The sequence below is a fragment of the Myotis lucifugus genome, unplaced genomic scaffold (assembly GCF_000147115.1).
Source record: "Myotis lucifugus unplaced genomic scaffold, Myoluc2.0 scaffold_805, whole genome shotgun sequence".
Lineage (NCBI taxonomy): Eukaryota > Metazoa > Chordata > Mammalia > Chiroptera > Vespertilionidae > Myotis > Myotis lucifugus.
This window is the reverse complement of record NW_005871853.1, coordinates 57,708-81,394: the sequence shown is the minus strand read 5'-3', so window position 1 is coordinate 81,394 and position 23,687 is coordinate 57,708. Positions and strand designations below refer to the sequence as shown.

Here is a 23,687-nt window from a genome sequence, read left to right as displayed (position 1 = left end):
CCCATGAAGCTGTTTGTAAGGATTAAATGAGGTAGTGGCTTCAAAACAGGCATAGTGCTTGTATTTAATTTTAAATGAAGAATTTCTTTTAGAGTAAAAAAAAAAAATTAAAGTCTTTGGCTGAGCTGAACAAATCAGAGTTCTTTTATTCAGGGTCCAAAGAACCCTCTCTTTTTATTTTATTTTTTTATCAAATTTTTACCGATGCATAGTTTTAAAAGCAAAATAACACTTCAAGGCTTCATCCAAATTAGGACAATTTGGAGAGTGAAAGGAGCAATAATAACAAAATTATGCCAGACTAGCAAGGATAAACTGGGACTGTCCCAGACAAACCCTACTTATAAAAAATATAGATTTTCTTCTGATCCCTACCCACTCTGATTCCTATTCCTCAGAGACAATTCTTTAAGCATTTTTCTCATGTTTACCCCTCTATTGCCAATAATAAATTTCTACTGCTTTTCTATTTTATGCATCAATTTTGATTTCTTACTATGGAATATGAGGAATGATCTCTTTTATACCACCCATTCATATACCATTTTCTTCCTCTCATTCCCAATTCGATTATATTATATATTCATTTTTATATTAATATGATCATATAAATCTTGTTCATGGCTGAACCACATCATTTATATTTCCATTCTTATGCAATTGTTCAATTTCCCTGGAGTTAATAATTAACTCAAATTTTGCTTTATCCTATTTTCTAGGGTCCTGTCCACTTATTCATCTCTGTCTGAACTATGAAACTACTCCAATGGCTAATCTATGAATTCCGCATTTTATTGGAAATAAACCTCTTCCTTGGTCTTCCTGCTCCAGGCTAGACTGGTTCCTCTTCAGACCTACTGTATAACTGTCATCCCTTCTCTTCTATGTTGGACTTGTTTTCTTGATCCCATGGTTGTACTTTGCTCTGTCACTTCCTTGTTTGCATGGAACACATCCCATTATACAGTGGTTTAGTAAGAGAGTAAACAAAGAGATAAACTTTAGAGATCTTACATATCTAAAAATTCCTTTATTCTATCCTTATTCTCTTTTTTTCAAACTTAAAAATGTGCAAGAATATTACCAAAACCTCCTTAATACCCTTCAGCAAGTCACCAGTTTTTAACATTGCTTCTGCATTTGTTTTAGCATGTCTTTTCTCTATATTGTAGATGCATATTTTTTCTTGAATCGTTTGAGTTACTTGCAGTTACCTTTCATATTTGAATGGTCGTTTGGCCACATATAGAATTCTACATTGGAAATTATTTCCTCTCAGAATTTTGAAGGCATCAATCCATTATCTTTCTTTCTTTTTTTAAAAAAAACTTCTTTATTGAATTTATTGGGGTGATAAAATTATATAGGTTTCAAGTGAACAATTCTATAACACACCATCTGTATACTGTATTGTGCATTCACCACCTCAAGTCAAATTTCCTTCCATCAGTATTTATCCCTATAACTTCTTCTACCTCCCACAGTCCCCATTCCCTCTGGTAATCACCATACTGCCATACTGTTATTTGTGTCTGTGAGTCTTGTGTGTGTGTTTGTGTGTTTGCTTAATCCCTTCACCTTTTTCACCCAGCCCAGCAGCCCCCCTCCCCTCTGATAACTGTCAGTCTGTTCTCTATGAGTCTGTTTCTATTTTGTTTGTTAGTTTATTTTGTTCATTAGATTCCACGTATAAGTGAAATCGTCTGGTACTTGTCTTTCCCTGTCTGGCTTATTTCACTTAGCACAATTGCTCTGCAGGTCTATCCATGGTGTTGCAAAGGATAAGATTTCCATCTTTTTTACAGTTTAGTAGTATCCCACTGTAAATGTACCACAGCTCCACACCCCCCCGCCCCCCTCCGGCTCTTAAATCCATTCATATTATTTTTCATTTTAAATATTCAGTATACTATTTTGTTGGGAGCCATTATAAATCACATATACATCTCCAGCTTACAACAAGAGGTTTCTGGCTCCTCCAAGCCAACTCCCGATTTGGCCTGGAGTTAAAAGTTAACCTTGCGATTTAGCCTGGAGTTAAGAAATAACATACCCTCACCCTAAGCACAAAGCAAGCTACATCTCCGCTGATAAGCTGCGACATTCCAAAGTCTGTTACATCCTTAACGACTTCCTTTGCCCATCCTCTAGAAACAGTATAAATACCACTCACTGTAAAGAATAAAACTGAGGCTTGATCAGAACTTTGTCTTGCCTCCATTTCTTCGCGTCTCCTATCCTCTCATTCCTTTGCAGGATTTGGTGCGGTGTACCCACGAAGCGTGCCCTGCAGGTCGGGGCATAACTGGCGCCCACCGTGATCTCTGCTCTCCAATCCTCCTCAGGAACGTTCACTTTTTATGTCCGGCCGGACCTCCCTTTGGCGCCACTGGGATCGCCCTGTGAGTCAGCCTGCTTTTTTCCTGGTCGCCGCTCTGCTTACCCGCTTTGCGAGTCAGACCTGTTGCTTTGGTAAGTGAACGCATTCATTTTGGATAGGCATTCTCTTCCCTCAAGGTGCGAAGATTTAGGGTTAAAAAGAAAGATTCAAAAGGCTTCTTACAGGACTCAGGGAGTCCCTCAAGGTATGAGGATTTAGGGTTAAAAAGATTCAAAAGGCTTCTTACAGGACTCAGGGAGTCCCTCAAGGTGTGAGGATTTAGGGTTAAAAAGAAAGATTTAAAAGCCTTCTTTCTGGGATTTCTGTTCACATGTAAAGAGAAAAACTGGCTTGGAACTAAAAGCGCGCATCATCCGATTTTGGACATTTAGATAGAGTTTTGAGCTAAAAATCTCTTTGCAAATGTACAGAATAAAACCCAAGACTGCTTATTTCCTAAGAAAAATGGTGTATTTGAGCCAGGGAAGAAACGCAGGAACAATAAGATTGGTATATTTCCATAATAAAGAGTGATTTTTGAAATGTTAATAAAGCCTGTTCCAAAGTTAATCTTAAAAGCCTCAAAGAAATTTAGTAAAATTGTCTGTTACAGAAAATTTACCAAAATAACTGCCTTAAAATAATAATTTAGATTTGAATCTCAAGAATTATTGATCTATATTAATTATAAAAATTTAAGTAGCCCGGTAAAAAACCGGCCCTTTGTTAATTGAAAAGACTGGCCAAAACATTTCTAATGAGAAAAGGGGCTAGTTGCTTCCCACATGTAGCAAATTCTTAAAGAATGTGGTCAATTTACTCTTCCAGGGAAAACAGCGCCCCCCCCTTCCTCCCCCAGGCCAATATTGAAACTTCCCACAGACTAGCAAGGGGCAGGAAGCAATGTATCTACAACCTTGTTTGTTGGCCTTCCCCAGAGGAAAAATTATGGTCGTTTTAAAATCAAAGGCTGGGGCCAGGCCTGCCTTGCCAGCCTCAAGTGTGGTTTTCCAAATCTGCTGTGAAATTTAAGACCTTGGAGTTTATACCTAGGTATCTTGAAGTGACATAATACTGAATTAAATAAGATATAAGTGTGCTTCGTACAAAATCTAAAGAACAGAATTAAATCTGTTGGTTGATTATGTCCTGCATTTTTTGAAGTTTATTCCTAAAAATGTCACTGATTGAGAAATGCTAAATATTTAACTTGCCAGCTAAGAGTTTAAAGTTCTGGTTGAATAAATTTGGAAAAATCATATAATTATAGTAAAATTTCAACATTTGTCTAATTGAAAAAAGAGGATAAATTCTGTGATCCCAACAGAAATTTTATATACAAAGATCAGTTTAAATTTAATTGATCTCTTAATAATTATAAAAGGTATATAATCTTTAAATCATATATATACGTATATGTTTGATGGTCTTCCAAGTTAGATTTCAAAACTATAACCAAGGAATGACTTTGGGACATTTCATGGGCCCTGAAATGTTTTCAAAAGTTTATTCTCTCTTCTTAAAGGTTTTTTAATAAAGCCAATTTAATATACTTGAAATCACATGGAAAGCTTTATCAAATATAAATTAATAAATATATTTTAAGTTTTTGCCTCTGAGAAAGGGCAAAACAAGTAATTTTGTTTAATATTTCTTAAAATACAGCAGTGGAATTTTAAGATGTAATTTGAAATAACAAAAGCTCCTCGCCGCTGCATTTTAAATTAGGCTGGAGGTGGGGCAGCATTTGTCCCTTGTGAATCAAAAGTTTACTAAATACTAAATTTACTTGCTTCGCTTTGCCTTTTTAAAATAATCACTTGAAATATATAGCTTTGCGACAGTATTTGTTAAAATCTCAAAAGGCAACCATGTTTCTTACATTTGTTGCTTGTGTGAGAAAGAAAGCTGTCTGGAAGGAAATAAAAAGGTTTCCTTCAGATGCCTAACTAAAATTAAAAATCAATATATTGGGCCTCAAAAGCTAAATTAAATAATTTGTGTTTTGTCTCCTTAAACAAAGTTTATGTAAATTTACCCAAAAACTAATACCAGAAATTTGATTAAGGTCATTTACTGTCCATAACTTGAAGAATTCATTAGAAACATGTATCCTCCCCTCCACTATCACCCTTTAGCCTTACCTAAATCACGAGGAGTAGATCTAGACACCTATGCCCCTTGTCATTCCAGATGCATTCAACTTTTCCTCATGTCTACAAAAACTCCCCCAGAATAATAGTTATGATCTAGATGTAGGCTTCGTTAGCTTTGTTAACTGCTCTCCCGTTCACAATCACAGTTCCTCCCTTTGCCCCGCTCCTGGACGAGTGTTTGTATGTGGAGGTAATATGGCCTATACAGCTCTACCTTTAAACTGGACAGGATTATGTGTTCAGGCTAGTATTCTCCCTGACATTGATATTATTCCAGGGGGAGAACCTGTCCCCCTACCCAGCCTTGATTACATTGCTGGATGCAGTAAGCGGGCTGTCCAATTTATTCCTTTACTTATAGGACATACCTATAATAAATTATCTAATCAATCAGTTAATTGATGTTCAGGCTCTTTCAGGTACTATCAATGATCTCCAAGACCAAATTGACTCCCTAGCAGAAGTAGTTTTACAAAATAGAAGAGGATTAGATTTACTTATAGCAGAGCAGGGAGGAATATGTTTAGCCCTACAGGAACGCTTCTGTTTTTATGCCAACAAATCTGGAATCATCTGAGACAAGATAAGAAAACTCCAGGAAGATCTGGTGAAAAGGCGAAGAGAGCTGTTCGAAAACCCCCTTTGGAGCGGACTCAATGGCCTACTCCCCTACCTGCTTCCTGCACTTGGCCCCCTTGTCAGCTTACTGTTAATTTTAACCTTTGGTCCATGGGCTTTTAAGAAACTGATGAGTTTTGTCAAACAGCAAATTGATAGCATCCTGGCCAAACCCATTCAGGTTCACTACCACCGTTTAACTACTATAGACCGAGAATGTGATTGTGATTGCCAGAGCTCCCTCCCCACGGGGACAGCATAAAGCCAGAGGAATGCTTACCTACACTCTATATAGAGGTATGGTATGGGCACCGTCTGGGTGCAGGGAAAGCACTGCAAGGGAAGGTCAAAACAGAAAATCAAAATTTTCTCGACCGCCTCTGGATTTCTCTGTGAGCACACCTGGTTTGCATAGAGGTTGGTATCCATACATATATAATTGTTGGCTCTGCCTCTCCTCCCCAAAAGATACCAAGAGCCACCAGAGGTGAGATCTGCTGATCTCATGGGAGGAACCAGGTCACTACTCCCCCAGTCGGTTAATGCCCACCCTTAACTAAATGGTAAGGGAGGAATTGTTGGGAGCCATTATAAATCACATATACATCTCCAGCTTACAACAAGAGGTTTCTGGCTCCTCCAAGCCAACTCCTGATTTGGCCTGGAGTTAAAAGTTAACCTTGCAATTTAGCCTGGAGTTAAGAAATAACATACCCTCACCCTAAGCACAAAGCAAGCTACATCTCCGCTGATAAGCTGCGACATTCCAAAGTCTGTTACATCCTTAACGACTTCCTTTGCCCATCCTCTAGAAAAAGTATAAATACCACTCGCTGTAAAGAATAAAACTGAGGCTTGATCAGAACTTTGTCTTGCCTCCATTTCTTCACGTCTCCTATCCTCTCATTCCTTTGCAGGATTTGGTGCGGTGTACCCACGAAGCGTGCCCTGCAGGTCGGGGCAGTAAATAATGCTGCAATGATCACAGAGGTGCATATATTCTTTTGATTCAGTGTTTTGGGTTTCTTCGGATATATTCCCAGAAATGAAATCTCTGGGTCATAAGGCAGTTCCATTTTTAATTTTAATTTTTTGTTAAACCTCACCTGAAGATATTTTTTCCATAGCTTTTCAGAGAGAGTGGAAGGGAGGGAGGGGCAGAGAGAGAGAGAGAGAAACATCGATGTGAAACACATTGATTGGCAGGTAGTGAACCTAAAACCCAAAACATGCCCTTGACTGGGAATCGAACCCTTGATCCTTTGATGTGTTGGCCAATGCTCACTGGGACACATTGGCCAGGGCATTCATTTTTAATTTTTTGAGGAAACTCCATATTGCTTCTACAGTGGTTATACCAGTCTGCATTCCCACCAACAGTACACGAGGGTTCCCTTTTCTCCACATCCTCACCAATGCTTGTTGTTTGTTGATTTATTATTTATTTTATTTTATTTTTAAAATATATTTTTATTGATTTCAGATAGGAAAGGAGAGGAAGAGATAGAAACATCCATGATGAGAGAGAATCATTGATCAGCTGCCTCCTGCACACCCCCTACTGGGGATTGAGCCCGAAACCCAGGCATGTGCCCTTGATCAGAATCGAACCTGGGACCCTTCAGTCCGCAGGCCGATGCTCTATCCACTGAGCCAAACCGGCTAAGGCTGATTTATTGATCATAGCAATTCTGACAGGTGTGAGGTGATATCTCATTGTGGTTTTTATTTCAATTTCTCTGATAATTAGTGACATTGAGCATTTTTACATGTGTCTATTGGCCATTATATGTCCTCTTGGAGAAGTGTCTATTCAAGTCCTTTGCCCACTTTTTAATTAGATTATTTGGGGTTTCTTTGGTGTTGCCATTAGCTTCTGGTTTCTGTTGTGACTTGCTTGTGCTCTCTGTAAGTTCTTCAACTTTTCTTTTCATCCTTGGTTGTCTGAACTTCTACAGTGATGTGCAGTAGTGCAAGTCTGCTTTCCTTCACCGTTCTGAGTGTCCGGTGGGCCTTTTCAGGTCTGGGAAATTCTTTGATAATTTTCCTGTCCATTATCTCATTTTTCTGGAACTTCCATCAGTGAGATGTTGAAACTCCTAAATTGATCCTAGAATTTTATTCTCTTATTTCTCCAGTTTTCCTCTGTTGGCCTTTTGTTCTACTCTCTGGGAGACTTTTTCAACTTTATCTTTCACCCCTTCTACTGAATTCTTAATTCTGTCTATCCTACTTTTGTTTTAATTTTCAAAAGCTCTTGCTTGTCACAGGAACGTGCTTTTTCTATAGCAACCTTGTTTTTTCTTTTATGTATACAATACATTCTCACAGCTCTCTGAAGATACTAATTAATAATGCTTTTACCCTAAGGTTTCTTTTGCTCTTTATATTGCCTCTTAGATCTGGATTAACTTTCTATTTGTGTATTTTGTACTTTGTCTTTCATTTTAGAGGCTCTCTTTAATTAGTTGGTAATTCTTGGCTTTCTCCTTGTTCACAGGTTTATAAATGTGAGGTGCTGAGAAGCTCATTGGAAGATTCTCTGTGAGTGAATGGGGCTCTGCAAATGTTTGGGGCCCAGCCATTTCACTGGAAGGATCTGTAAGTCCTTTCTCCTAGGCCCTTTGCTTTTATTGAAGAGGAATCCTGCCTGGAAAGGTAAAGTATGGCTGTCAGTATCCTGGGACTGAGTGGGAGAAAGAGGCTGGGAATATCAACTCTTAGCCATTAGACTTGAACTTAATACCATGGTTTTCGGTAGGGTTTCTCATCTTCACATACCCATGCTGGTATTTCCAAGTCCAGAGCCTGTGTGTTCACTTCAAAGGTTAAACCGCCCACCTTGCCCTTGCCCTGACCAGTTTGGCTCAGTGGATAGAGTGTCGGCCTGTGGACTGAGGGGATCCTGGGTTCGATTCCAGTCAAGGGCATGTGCCTTGGTTACGGGCACATCCCCAGTGGGGGGGGGGGGGAGGGGTGTGTGTGTGTGCAGGAGGCAGCTGATTGATGTTTCTCTCTCATCGATGTTTCTAACTCTCTATCCTTCTCCCTTCCTCTCTGTAAAAAAAATCAATAAAATATATTTTAAAAAAATAAATAAACCGCCCACCTTCTTCTGGGGGTGGGAGAGGGACAAATGCCTGACTGCACAGGGTCTAAACTGTACTTTATGAAACTTTTAGTAAATCTTCCAGTTTTCAGCCCCAAACTTCCAACACCCCGGGCTTCCAAAGTGTTGTGCTTCCAATGTCTGAACTTTTCCTAGGTTTTGTGGCAGCATCTGTTTAGCGTGGCAGAGGTAGTGCCACAGACCACAGCTTTAGCCTTTCTTGCAGTTAGGTTCTGTGGCTGAATTGTGGCCAGTGGGAGGCTAGTCACCCTGATGTGTATGTACCCTTTTGGGCCTGGCCCTTATAAACCGCCATCAACCCTCTCCAGATTTGGTGGCCAGGAGGTGGACCCAGAGAATAGTCCTAAGAACTGCACTATTACAGGTCCTGGGATCCCTGGGATTTGTTCTGATTTTTCACCTCCATCTTTTGATTATAGAGCTCTCTGCTTTTAAGACACAATCATTTCCACGGAGCTAATGGAGGAAGAAGGGTGGGACCTGAGGAAACCTCAGTATGATAGACAGGGATCGTAGGAAAAGGGATCCCAACATTTGCTACTTTGCCTTCTGGTAGGGGCAAGGAAATAATACCATTTTCTTTACTTTTTTCTCTTACCCCATTATCAAGAACACATTTTGGTAAAAGAAGGTTAAAATGGCTAGAAATTGTTTAAAAAATGACTAGAAATCTAAGTCCTATGTAGATAAGTTGGGTGTTTATCATCGTATGTCTGGTTATACCCCAGCTAAGCATAGATTTTAGGCAGGTCAAAGAGTGTTTTTAAGTCTGTCTCCAGCATAGAAATATATTTCTCATTTCAAGGACCTAAATGTTCATTTCATTAGGAACGAGTAATAAAAACATGATAGGGTAGCCCTTGACTTAGAGAAGCTCACCCTTCAGCAGTTTCTCCTGGGAGCTCTTTGCCAGATACACACTGTTAGGAGGTGATGCCAGGGAGGGCATCCATACCACCCCCGAAGCTACTGTCCCCCTAGCTTCTCCCTTCTCTGCCCATAGCTCCTCTATGCTTTTTTGGCCCATTCTTCCCCACATTTTCCATCCATGCACAAGCCCCCTCCCCAAGAAATCTCCTTAACAATTAAACAAAATTAACTGAAAATTTATAAGATCTATTTCCCTATTACCAGACTAAGTGATTTACATTTTGAGAACTTAACTATTGGACAGTATACAATTACATGGTTTCAGCTGATTTGAATATGGCATTTGTGGTCATTAAAAGGGAAGAGTTGAGATGACACCCTTAGGCATGCAGCTCCCTCACTACATTGTTTGTGTAAGAAAACCAGATTTACCCAAGAGTGCCTTCTCCAGGGGCGTGCCTTGCCGTGACTGTGAGAACTGTCTGTCCTGTTCTTTCTATGTGGAGATGTCCCTGTTGACTGTCACCCCGGCATCGGTACCAAGTTGCTGTTCCAGTGCATGAAGGCCCTTATCTGCAGGAAGAAGCAACGTCCAGGAAGCGGTGTTCAGAGACCTGTCTGGCACACAAACAGGCATCTTTAAAAGGGAGAACCTCTTTTCGCCAGAGCGATCCCTGCGGAAAGCAGCTTTCAGTAGAGCTAAAAGGAACACACCCTGGGGCAGCTCTGCTTTGAACGTTGCTGTCCATTTAATAAACAGCCCTTCTCTTCTGACCAGCGCCTTCGCCTTCCAGCACCAGGAACAGCAAGCAGCAGGACTGAGTATAAACACTTGGAAGACAAAGGTAAATAAGGGTGGAGTAATCAAATAAGTCACCTTTCCTCTTAGAGTGAACTGTCCCCTCCCCTGTCACGGGCAGCTACAGTGACACGTGGTCTGGCCATAGAACAGCAGGGCTGGCTGCATAATTTCCTGCCCAGTACAAAATGAAGATATACTCCCCTTGTTCAAAAAGCAGGAAACATGTACTGTTAAAGGCACTATATGAAGCCTTTCCTCTCTTTCCTGGTTGCTCTCTTGACCTGCCTGAGTGTTTTTGTATTTGCTGTTTAATGTAACGCGCTTGGGGAGGGGATACTCGCAGGGTAAGTGCAGGTCCTGTCGGGCAGCTGGACGCCCCCTTCCTCCAGCTGCTGACCCTGCAGCAGTCTCAGCGTCTGAACATACTCAGTACCTGGACTGGGGGGTGGACGAGAGGCCTTTCCCTGGCGAGTTTCCTCGCCTTTACTCCCCCAAACAATTGTGGTGCCCTCACCTTGCTGAAAAGCATTCCCGGGGTGTCCGTGACACACCCCAACCTTCCTGGGCCTCAGCCCAGGGCCCCACTGGGCAGAGGGTCACAGCAGAACATGGGCCTCGGAACATGAGCCTCAGCAGAATACAACCTGGTTGTCACCCGGGGGGAGTGGCAGTGGTCACAGTCGGGAGGGCAGACGTGGTGAGGGTGAGGCCTGGCAAAGCCCCAGGCACCAGGTGATGGAGCGCCGGCTGCCAAAAGTTGGGGAGCTGACAGCAGGCAAACCGCATGGCAGCTGAAGACTCCAAGGCACATGCTTCCAGTGTTCATCAGACTTCATTTACAAAACAGAAATTTAAAGAAAAAATACTTAGAATTTTAAGGTGGCAACTGCATAGCAGTAAACACCAAGTGCAGGGTCTGTCTGAATGTGGGGTCCCATGCCACTGCTCTGTGTACACGCTTTGAAGCCTGCCATGTGGGGTAAAATTATTGAAATCAATGAAGGTCCAGAAAGGTCTTTGCTTTTTATCACATTTGTGGCATTTTTCATCTGACCTCATACACAATTTCATTTCTCTACCTTCTTCCCTGCCTGGATGCCATCTGCAAGGCTTGGCTCCTGCTCTTACCAACTATTCTCTGGCATATTACAGCCCCTCTCTAAACGTTATCCATGAAATAGAAATAAAGCAATCATCTCATAAGATTGTTGTGAGCCCTGGCTGGTGTGCTCAGTGGATAGAGCACCAGCCTGCGGACTGATGGGTTCCGTGTTCGATTCTGGTCAAGGGCACATGCCCAGGTTGCGGGCTCAATCTCCAGTGGGGGGTGTGCAGGAAGCAACTGATCCATGATTCTCGCTCATCATTGATGTTTCTAGCTTTCTCTCCCTCTCCCTTCTTCTCTGAAATCAATAAAAATATATTTAAGACAAAAAGATTGTTGTGAGAATTTAATGAAGTAAAGCTTATAGGGCACCAAGTCTAGTGACTGGCATATGTTTTATACAAATGGACATACACATGTATAGTATTTACCCACATACAGGATACCCATACCTCTCTGCTAGGACACAGAGGGACACTACCAGAGTACTTAAAAGGTACTTAATAAGTAATTTTGGACGAAAGAATACAGTTAGTAAGAACATGTTTTTACATGTCAATCTAGCTAATGGATGCTTTAGGCAAAATGCAATGCAAATATAACTTTACAATTTAAAAGAGAAATCAGAAAAGCATTTTTTAAAATTTCAAACTTGTTGTGGTAGACTAATTCAGAACATAAGCTTGACTGAATTGAGGACATGGAGAAAATGAAAAAATTCTGAAAAAAAATATGATTTCAGAGTGAAAATAAGGCCTTATAAAAAAAGAAGAAAAAATTTGTTAGCATGGAGAAGGGTAAGAGAGAACTTTAATAGCAATATTGCCTTCAGTTAAAAGTGTATATTTTGTTATAAAAGTAGCACATGTTTATTATAGAAAACTTAGAAAATACACATTAGCAAAAAAATTAAAAATATGCACACTCCCATCATTCTCACACAATGAGAAAATTTGTACCAATTGATATCCTACTGTAAATATAGGTTTGATATCCTTGGTAATACTGAGGCATTTTTATTTTTAACGTATATTTACTAATTTTACAGCTAAAATGTCATCTCATTGATATTTTTATTTAAAAAATTTTTATTTATTGATTTTGGAGAAGGGGAAGGAGAGAGAGAGATTTGTTCTGGTTATTTATGCATTTATTGGTTGATTCTTATACAGGCCCTTACCAGGGATTGAACCCCAAACCTTGGTGTATCAGGATCACACTCTAACCAACTGAGCTGCCTGGCCAGGGCAAAAAATTAGAAATGTTTTAAAGTACACATAAAAAGTACAGAAAATAATAGAGCAGATGCAGCATTTCTATGTGTTTTTTCAGAAAGAAGGTCTGCTAGGGGTGAGTTAGAGGCTGTAGTAATACAATTTGCCATGTTGCTAGAAAAATAAGTAAAATGTTTACCTTTTTTCCTTACTGTTGTACAAGAGTTTCTTGTACAATAAGGATGTTAACCTTTTTCTATGCCACAGAGCTTTTTGTGTGTGACCAATTCATCAACGTGACTGATAAGAGCCCTGGCCTAGTGGCTTGGTTGGTTGGAGCATCATCCAGTACACCGAAAGATTGCGGGTTCCATCCCTGGTGATGGAACATAGCTAGGTTGAGGGTATGATTCCCCCATCAGAGCGTGTACTGGAGGCAACATATCAATGTTTCTCTCTCACATCGATGTTACTCTCTCTCCCTCCCTCTCTCTCTCAAATCAGTAAAAACATATCCTCGGGTGAGGATTAAAAAATACATTTTTCACAAAGTGACTGATAAGAACAGAACAAAAATAAATTAGTTTAAATTAAAAAAAATTTAGTTGGACATGAGAAACAATTTCTTGACCATAAAGAGAATAAACTTAGGAAACAATTTGCCATTATAAAGTCTCTGACCCTCCATTTGTCTTCTATGATTTACATGAAATCTAATTATGTAGGAGACAGGAACTAGATCAAATGGTTGTTCATGTTTTCTCCTGGTTCTGTTTATTTTCTTAGATTCTAAAAAGCACTAATTTCAGAATTAGTAGGGAGAGGCCTGGCTTACTTGGACTATTTGATTTAACTCGCATTCCTCACTATTATAAGCTAAACAACTGAACCTTTGCAGGACTTTTGAGTGAGGCCTGCTAAGTCTACTATTGTTTGTTGGTTCAGCAAGTAAATGTGAATTCCATTACATAACAACTAGGACAAGTGTTCTATTTATAAAAAAACAGCATGCTTACTGCTGAGTCATTAAGAGTCATTGGGACTGTACACAAACACAGATATTCAACACTAGGCAGGCATGTGGTAGGAATGCACTTCTCTAGCCCCTTGCAGCGAGGTGTGAACATTTAATGACTTTCACTGGCCAATGAAACATGACAGGAAGGAACATTTTCACTTCTGGGACCAAGTTTTAAAACAAAAGGTTTATATGTAGTTGATTGTATGTCACTGATACCTCAATAAAGAGGTATAATTTTATTCACAAAGTTTACATGTACATACATTTTATTAAAGTTTATATATAGTTTATAATAAACTGCACGTGTTTAAAGTGTACAATGTTATATGAGTATATACCCATGAAATCATCCCTACAATCAAGATAGTGAACGTATCTGTCACCTCCAAAAGTTTTCACTTGTACTTTTGTAATCCCTCCCTCTCCCACCTCCCTGTCCCCTATTTCCAAGCAACCACTAATCTCTATTCTATCACTGTAGATTAGCTTTGAATTCTCTACAGTTTAGTCATACAGTAGGTATTCTTTTTTGGCTGGCTTCTTTCACTTAGCATGATAATTTTAAGATTCATCCATGTTGTTATATGTAGCGATAGTTCATTGAGTTTTTACTGCTGAGTGGTGTGTCATTTGATGAATATGCCAGCTTGTTTATCCATTCACCTGTTGATGGGCAGTTGAGCTGTTTCCAGCTTGGGTTCTACTACAAATAAAACTTCTAGCCCTGACCGGTTTGGCTCAGTGGATAGAGCGTCGGCCTGCGGACTGAGGGGTCCCGGGTTCGATTCTGGTCAGGGGCATGTGCCTTGGTTGCGGGCGCATTTCCAGTGGGGGATGTGCAGGAAGCAGCTGATCGATGTTTCTCTCTCATCGATGTTTCTAACTCTCTATCCCTCTCCCTTCTTCTCTGTAAAAAATCAATAAAATATATTTTTAAAAAAAACAAAAAAAAAACCTATTAACATTTGTGTACAAGTCTTTATATGGTCAATAATTATATTCTTTTGAGCAAATACTTAGGAGTGGACTGAGGGGATCATATGTTCCTTGTATGTTCAACTTAAGAAACTGCCAAATTGTTTTCCAAAGTGGTTGTAACATTGACATTGTCACCAGAAGTCCACAAGGGTTTCAGTTCTTCTTATCCTCATCAATACTTGCTATGGCCTTGGCTGGTATTGCTCAGTGGTTGGAGCGTTGTCCCATACACCAAAAGGTTGCAGGTTTGATTCCTGGTCAGGGCACATACCTAGCTTTCCGGTTTGAACCCTGGCCCCAACACATATGGGAGGCAACTGATCAATGTTTCTCTCACATCAATATTGCTCTCTCCCCCCAAAATAAAAAATCAGTAAAAACATATCTCAGGCGAGGATTACAAAATAAAAAGAAAAAGCAATAAAGGACATCCAGATTGGAAAGGAAGAAGTAAAACTGTCTTTATTTGAGATGACATGATAGTCTATGTAGGACATCCAATGGAATCTCCCAATTCTGTTGTAGGTTTAGAGTAAACACGTTTAGCTAAGTTGTTAAATACAAGATCAACTGACAAAAATCAGTTTTCCTATATACTAGCAACACACAGTTGGAAGTTGAAATAAAAATTACCATTTATAATAGCATTAAAATTGAATAATTAGTGATAAATCTGACAAAAGATATAAAATGTATCTAAGAGAAATTAAAGAAATTAATAATAAGAGAGAGATACTATGTTCATGGGTCAGATGACTTAATACTATTAAGATGTCATTTCTCCAAAAATTGATCTACATATTTAATGCAATTTTAATCAAAATCACATCAGGACTTATTATGGTAGAAATTGACAAGCTGTTTCTAAAATTCATGGAAATGCAAAGGACCTAAAAAAGTGAAAACATTGAAAAAGCAGAACAAAGCTGGAGCACTAACACTATCTAATTCTAAAATTATTATAAAACTTCAGAAATGAAGACAATGTAGTATTGGCACAAAATCAGAAAAATATGTCAGTGAAATAAAACAGAGTCCAGCAATAAACCCATACATATATGGACAACTGATTTTTTCAAAGATACAAGGCAATTTAATGGAAAAAGAATAGTCTTGTCATTACATGGTGCTGGAACAACTGGATATCCATATGCAAAAATCCACCACTAAACTATACTTCAATCCATACTTATGCCATATGTAAAATTTACTCAAAATAGATCTTAGATCTAAAACTTCTTAAAATAAAAGATAGAAATTAATCTTGAATTGAGTTAAAGATTTCTTAGATATGTACCATCCATTAAAAAGTACAATCCGTTAAAAAAAAACCCCCACAAATGAATATATTAGACTTAATCAAATTTAAGCACATCTGTTCTTCCAAGGACAATGTAAAAAGAATGAAAAGTGTAGCTACAGACTGAGAGAAAATATTTTCACATCATATATCTGATAGAAATCTTGAATCCAGAATACATAAAAACTCTCAAAACTCAATCATAAGCAAACCAACAACCAATGCAAAAGATTTAAATAGAGAATTAATTAAAGAAGATCTATTTAAAAAAATAAACATATGAAAAGGTGCTCAACATAATTAGCCACTAGTAAAAGTTAAATTAAAACCACAATGAGGTGCCAGTACATACTTACTAGAATGGCTAAAATGGAAAACTTACCATTCCAAGTGTTAACATTATGTAGAAAAATTAGAATGCTCATACTGTTAATGAGAATGTAAAATGTTATGTCCACTTTAGGAAAACCCGTTGGCAGTTTTCTTTTTAGGTTAAATATATATCAATCGTATGACTCAGCCATTTCACTCTTAGCTATTTTCCCAAGGGAAAAGAAAGCATATATCCATACAAAGACTTGTACATGACTGTGTATAGCAGCTTTATTTGAGATAGTCATGTATTCACTTATCTAAAACTCACAGCCGCCCTATGAGTTGTGTCCTGTCATTATCCCCATTTTCCAGGGATTTGTTAGGAAATGAGGACGTGAAGCATTAAGTTGGTCACTTATACTTGTCCACCACCAAGACTAATAATAAAACCTGTCTCAAATATACATTACATATTACACATTACACACTATATATTACACATTATATAATTATATTATATATAATTATATTATATTATATTATATTATATTATATTATATTATATTTATTATATATCTGCCTCAAAGTTCAAAGTGGGTGGGGAAGTTCAAATTGAATAATACATATAATGTACATAGTGTAATGCCATATTGTATGTACTCAATAATGTGATTGCTGATGATAATTATTTGAGAGTAGGGAATGATAGTTCAAAAATATGTGAAAATATTTTCACATCATATATCTGATAGAAGTCTTGAATCCAGAATACATAAAAACTCTCATATTTTGCCATGTATCTATAGAGAAATGAGCATAGCTCCTTTTTTTTAAGGAAACATTATCAAATTTTAATAAAATACTATTGAGTTCTGGAGACAATGAGTGAGGTTTACAGACTTCGTTCCTTTAGCAAATAGATAAATCTGTTGAGATGAGGGCCAAATTGTCTGCATCGGTGTCAAGCAGTGAAACCTGTAATTCCTGATTGTTCTGCAGTTGTTTGAGCAGAGATGGTCAGGGTGTAAAGTGAGAAGACCTGTTTTTGAAGTGATATGTCCTTTTGCCGGAGGGACCCACAGGGAAACATTCTTACTTACCTGGTCTGGGGGAAGCTGGTGACGGTTTATCAGACTAGGCAGGGCCATTAACTCTTCAAATAATTCTTCTAGCAATCAAAACATTGTGTACTGTTGTCATTTGATTGCATAAGTAATTTTTCTCCAGAGAAAAATAGAAAAACATGCGTAAGCAAGACATACCATAATTATAGCCTCATAATCTCACCTATCTATAAATACCTTAGTGGAAACTTTTCCAGAACTCCTTCTATACATCTTTAAAAGAAACAAAAGTAGAATAATAGCACAATTTACATTTTTTAATAAATTGCTTTCTTCACTTGGCAATGTATTCTGATTTTTAAAAAAATTTTAGTTGATGCATTTCTGCAACATCATTAATCTTTGTATAGATATATAATCATCAATGTAATCAACCCCCTAATTTTGAGATTCCAAACAAGGCTTTGTTGACCATCTTTGATTCTACCACGCGCCTCTACATATTATATTCACTGATAATTTCCTTAAGAGAAATTCTCTAAAAGAGAAATTGCCTTGTCAAAGGATGTGAACATGTAAAAGATGTTTTACATATTTTCCCAATTGCTCTTCAAAGAAGTTGTACTGACTTCCCACTCCCCCTGTCAGTGCACATACTGTTACTTTAAGACAAGCTCTATAAAAGAAGATTGTGATAAACTCATGTGTGTCCTTTTTATCTGTGAGTAGCCAAATACAATGCAAATAGAATTGCTTTCTACATCTAAATTGGGATTAGGGTAGTCAACTCAGGGTAATCAGGGCCAGCAGGTGGATTTCTCCACAGTTGGGAGCTTGAAATGTAAAACAACGCATAAAAATAGAAGAAAGGAAAAGCCTACTCAAGGAAAGGTGAAGCAATTTGTAGTGTACTTTTGCTGACCTTGTAAAATGGCTTCTATTAATATATGTTTTACAAAAGGGCTTTGGAGAGGTCCTTCTGAGGCTGGAGGGTAAAAGAACTAGGAAGGGCCCTGGCCGGTTTGGCTCAGTGGATAGAGCCTCGGCCTGCGGACTCAAGGGTCCCAGGTTTGATTCTGGTCAGGGGCATGTGCCTTGGTTGCGGGCATGTACCCAGTGGGGAGTGTGCAGGAGGCAGCTGGTCGATGTTTCCAGCTCTCTATCCCTCTCCCTATCTCTCTGTAAAAAATCAATAAAAAAAAAAAAAAAAAAGAACTAGGAAGGGGCTTGCCAGGCTCAGAAGCCATTGGAAGAGAGGACCTCAGGAAGTCCAGACTGAAAAATCTAAGGATTAATGGTTAGCAACTCATGCTACACAGCACTTTATACTTTACAAAATACATTTTTTAAAGAAACTATATATATATAATTTCAGAGAGAAAGGGAGAGGAAGAGAGAGATAGAAACATCAAAGAAAGGGAGAGGAAGAGAGAGATAGAAACATCAATGATGAGAGAGAATCATTGACGCCTGAAACCTGGGCATGTGCCCTGACCGGGAACTGAACTGTGACCTCCTGGTTCATAGGTCGACACTCAACCACCGAGCCATGCCGGCCAGGCCTACAAAATACTTTTAATGAAATGTAGGGAAATTCCAGGATATCTGCTGTAGTAGGACCATGGCAGTGGATGGTGCTGGGGGTGGTTCTATACTAGCACTGCACTGGCCACTCCTAACTTCTTGTGACTTGAGGTATAGAAACCACTTACTTTTTCCTTCAACAGCACTCGGCTGCTCTAGAGTGAAGGTTTGTGTTCCCCCAAAGTTCATTTGTTGAACCTAATCCCCAATGTGGTGGTATTTTGGGGGTTGGGCCTTTGGGTCATGAGGATGGAGCCCTCATGAATGGGATTAGTGCCCTTACATAAGAGACCCCAGAGAGCTGCCTTGCCCTTTCTGTTGTGACTGCCATCTATGAACCAGGAATCTTCCCAGACCCCATATTTGCCTGCACCTTAATCTTGGACTTCTCAGCCTCCAGAACCGGGAGAAATAAATGTTTTTTGTTTGTTTAAGTTACCCAGTCAATGGTATTTTTGTTATAGCAGTCCAGACAGACTGACACCTGCTATCTTTTACATGGTAAATGCAATCCTAACTCCTAGGTGGGGGTGGGGGGCTGTTGCAAGATGTTATGTAACTGTGACAAGGCAAACCCTGCTAGAAAAAGCATGGCGGCCTCTCTCTCTCTCTCTCTCTCTCTCTCCTCTTCTTGACCTTCCTTAAAGTGTTTCTCTTTGTTTCCTTTCTCCCAAGCTCCAAGGGCCCTTCTTTTGCCTCTGAAACTTGTTTTCTGAGCCCATGGAGCCCAGCTTCTTCCATGGCTTGCTTCTTCTTTGCTTCTGCCTCTGCGACTTTCTAAATAAACTTTTGCTTGTATTTGGAAAGGAAAAAAAAAAGGAACGTTATGCTAGTGATAGGGTGGTATGCTAGTGATAGAGCAGTGGGTAATGTCTACTTGACCCAGGGAGAAGAGAGCTAAGGAAAATCCAGAGGAGGCCAACATCTCAGGGTAGGGAAAGGACCAGGGAAGAAAGGTGAGAGAAGGAGAAAAGAAAGGAATGGCCAGACACCCAGGAGGAAACCAACAGTTAAGTCAATGGCCGGAGAAGGGAAGAAACAGAAAGGACAGATGCACTGTTAACTTATTTGAAGGATTTCTTGTGGGAAAGAGGTTATATTTGTTTTCTATAACAAGTATGTGACAAGTATATAAACACAAGAGGTAAAACCAACCCAGTGGCGAAGGTGCAGGTAGGAGGATCTGGAGCAATAATTAGTGTTCTTGTCTAGTCTGGATGCCTTCGCCTCCCCATCTTCATCTGTTAATAACCTGGCCCTTGGTTATAAAGTGGGCAGTAATATTATTCTATCCCTCTGGCCACAGTGACTGGTCCAGTGATAGGCATATGATGCCAGGCAAGACAATTAGAATTCTTGTCCAAACATTTTCTAATTGGACTGGTCTTCTTTTCTTCCCTTTTGGTGGTTGGATTTTTTGGCCATGAGCTCAGAACTGGAGGGCATGCTGCCTGTTGAGCATTGAGAGTTTGTCTGCGAGAGCAGAACTTCAGCACGCATTTTCCTAACATTAATTAGTTATGAGTTGATTAATTAATAGCATGATTTGTGTGACGCATCAAGTGCTGTTGTTATATCCTCATCCAGAACTAGCAAGCAGAGCAGGAGAATCATGGGTGGAAGCAGCACCAGCCGTCAATGTCTGTGTGACTACATGCTGCTTATTGAAGCAGTGGGTTGTAAAGTTGATAAGAATGTGTACAAGTTGTATTAGTGAAAAGGATGGCGGAGATAGTAAAAGAAGGATTGTTACTCTTGAGTAAGAGCCATATGTAATAAGGAAATAAAAGGCATAGAAAGCCTTAGATTCATGCAAGGTTAATATATTGATGGGAAGTGCAGGAATAAAAGAATATAGTCACTAAATGTTACGCTTCTTGGTAGGAAAAGAATCCTATATAAAACTAACGATGTGAGGGGGAAATCCAATTTAAATTTAAATCTATTAGATTACTCATATGAAATGCCATTTTTAAAGTCAAAACTGTCAAAGAACAGCAATTGTACATGATTTTCCCTAATATATAGATTGTTCTTTGTTATGACAAATAAGAACCAAGATACTTTGAGGTATTAAATAGCTAAGTACAGTTTAATTATAAAGTTCCTGTTTAATTTCCCAGGAACATAATTTTTAATTGCAACTAGTGGGATTTGGGAATGCTTCAAGGAGAGGTGTTTGCAATGGTGTTGAAGACTGCTTGACTTAGTAGTGGAGATAGAATAGAAAAATATCCCAGGCCATGGGCAGTAGCATAAGTAAAGGAATGGATAGGACAGTGAGTACAGTATGCTACCTTTTGTGTAAGAAAGGAAAACAAAGTATATACTCCTATTATTTGCTCATATAAATGTTTAAATTTTCTGTATTCTTAGAAGAAATTAATGCCAGTGGTCGACTTTTTGGAGTTGGGTATGGAATCTGGGTGGATGGGGGACAAGGTGTAGGGAAGACTCCTGGGTATCTGGCCATTCCTTCCTTTTCTCCTTCTCTCACCCTTCTTCCCTGGCCCTTTCCCTGCTCAATGCACAGGCATGGGAACATGGAACAGACTGATGAATCTCAGAGGGAAGTGGGGAGGGGGTGGGCGGGAAGAGATTAACCAAAGATCTTATATGCATACTAGAGGCCCAGTGCATGAATCCTGGCCTGCCAGGATCAGGCAGAAACCAGCAGTCTGACATCCCCCGAGGAGTCCTGGATTGCGAGAGGGCGCAGGCCAGGCCGAGGGACCCTAGTAGTCAAATAAAAGAAGTGAGACCAATAAGAGTAATGTGGTACACAAGGGGTGTCCCTTAGAATGCTTCCCAAACTTTACTGCGCTCACAAGTCATTTGGGGATATTGCTAAAATGCATATTGTGACACAGTAGGTCTGGGATAGCACTTGAGAGTCTGCATTTCTGCACACTCCCAGGTACTGCTGGTGCTGGTGGTCTGCAGATCACATTTTGATCCACAAAGCATTGCATCTCAACCTCAACCCTCTGCTTCTCCTTCTGTCTCTCCAAGAGCTCAGACTTGGTGTCCAAGGTGTAAGCACACACAGCACAAGGCAGAGAAGGAGGTAGAGATCCCCTTTCCATCTACAAATTGTATTTATTTCCTCATCGGGTTATCTGAATGGATCCATTTTAGAAAGATAATACAGATGTCAGCATGAGGCATAGAAAAGAATCATGAAGAAATGAGAGGCAGTTATATCAAGCAAGAGTTGACAAGGGTCCTTAAAGATTAGAATGGAAGCAGCCACTCAACCAGAGTGACTCAGTTGGTTGAGTGCCATCATGTGCACCAAAAGGTTGCCGGTTTGATACCTGGTCAGGGCACATACCCAGGCTGTTGGTTTAATCCCTGGTCGGGGACAAACAGAAGGCAACTGGTGGATGCTTCTCTCCCCTCCCCCCTCCCCTCCCCTCCCCTCCCCTCCGCTCCCCTCCCCTCCCCTCCCCACCCCTTCCCTCCGCTATTCTCTCCTCTCCTCTCTCTCTCTCTCTCTCTCTCTCTCTCCCTCTCTCTCTCTCTCTCTTGTCCTTCCTCTCTCTCTCAGCATGTTCTTAAGTGAGGATTTTTTTTTTTTAAAAGGAAACATTTGAGATCTTGCTCCCCAGCACATGTCGTCAGAGATTGGCTCAAATTAACTCATAACAATTTTCTCTAGAAAAGAAAAAAAGAATGGAAGCAGCCAGAAGAGATTTTTCAGAGGCCAACTCAGCTGGCTGAGGAAGCCAACCTGATGTTAACAGGAGAGTGAGAAGGAAGGAATAAAGGCGACTCCAGAGTTTTGTGCCTGGATGTGCCCAGAATGATGAGGGTGCCATTAGCTTGTGGGGGAATATGAGTTCAGTTTTATCCCTTATATCTAGGAGAAATCCTAGATCTGAACAAAATGGTAAAATAAATATAGTCATGGGTATCAAGTGAGTATGGACATGAAGTACAAAATGTTTAGAAATAAGAATGTTAGGGCACATGTTCATTAGTGGAAGAAATCTAAAATAATGGCGGGGACTGTTTTGGTAGTGTAGGGTGGTGCTACCAAGAAGTTTTAGAGAAGATAAAAACCTTTGCTCCTAAGCAGACATGCAACATTTTCTTCTGTAACAAACTGTTGTAAATCTTTCAGAAAACCTTTGAAGCTTCCAGGAAAGTCAACCCAGTCCCTGACATATCTGCTCCGATATTAGAGTCTGAGTTGCTGGAGTTACTTGTCTGGTATCTTTTATGAGCACTGCTTGTACACAAAATAGTCTTCTGTGTTCCCTTTTAATGAATGTATTTTGGAATGTAAATGTCTTTTCTAATTGTTTAAAATTTACTAACAGTTTTACAGAAAAAGGTACATATAAAACAACTTGGTAGAGCTTTGGGATCTTCAGTTCTTATAGTGCACTACATACCAGTATATGCTCCCGGTGGTAATGGCTGTGAGTCATTGGTGTGTAAATTGTTTAATGACCACTCATCCCTTTGCAATGTGCCCTAGATGTTGCCCTCATCAAAAGATGGAGTCTGTTGCCTCTCTTCTTGAATCTCAGCTGGCCTTATGACTGGGGCCATAAGGCCAGCTGACCAAGGGATTACAGTATCTGCTCTTGCCTTCTTGCAATGTGCCGCAAAGATGTGAGGAAACTTGACCTAGCCTGCTTCCGGTGAGAGACCATGTTCAGAGATAAAGGCCCACCCTTCAGCTAGCACCAAACTCCAGACATCTACAGATGAGTCTGAATGAGTGAGCAGGGGCCAGATTCTGAAGGACTTTGTGAGACATGCTAAGGAAGTTGGACTCTGTGGCACGGACAGAGGGAAGTCACTGAGGCATCCGAAGCAAGGGAGGGAACTTATCGAACTTACATTTTAGAAAAATAAATCTCACAGTAGGGAGAAGAACAAATGGTTTGAGGAAAAACCTGGAGTTAGAAGATCTGTAGGCAGAAATGTTGGGAGCCATTATAAATCACATATACATCTCCAGCTTACAACAAGAGGTTTCTGGCTCCTCCAAGCCAACTCCCGGTTTGGCCTGGAGTTAAAAGTTAACCTTGCAATTTAGCCTGGAGTTAAATAACATACCCTCACCCTAAGCACAAAGCAAGCTACATCTCCGCTGATAAGCTGCGACATTCCAAAGCCTGTTTCATCCTTAACGA

At 39.7% G+C, this 23,687-nt stretch overlaps 1 long non-coding RNA gene across 1 annotated transcript in view; it reads left to right on the top strand.

The window, feature by feature from the left end:
* The window catches only part of LOC111824004, a 26,151-nt gene extending 3,361 nt beyond the window's left edge, over positions 1-22,790 (top strand). Inside the window, exons 2-4 of the long non-coding RNA XR_002827120.1 lie at positions 7,655-7,812; positions 9,661-9,999; positions 22,664-22,790. This is a non-coding gene — a long non-coding RNA (uncharacterized LOC111824004). The remainder of the gene's footprint in view (positions 1-7,654; positions 7,813-9,660; positions 10,000-22,663) is intronic.
* The last annotated feature ends 897 nt before the right edge of the window (positions 22,791-23,687 follow it).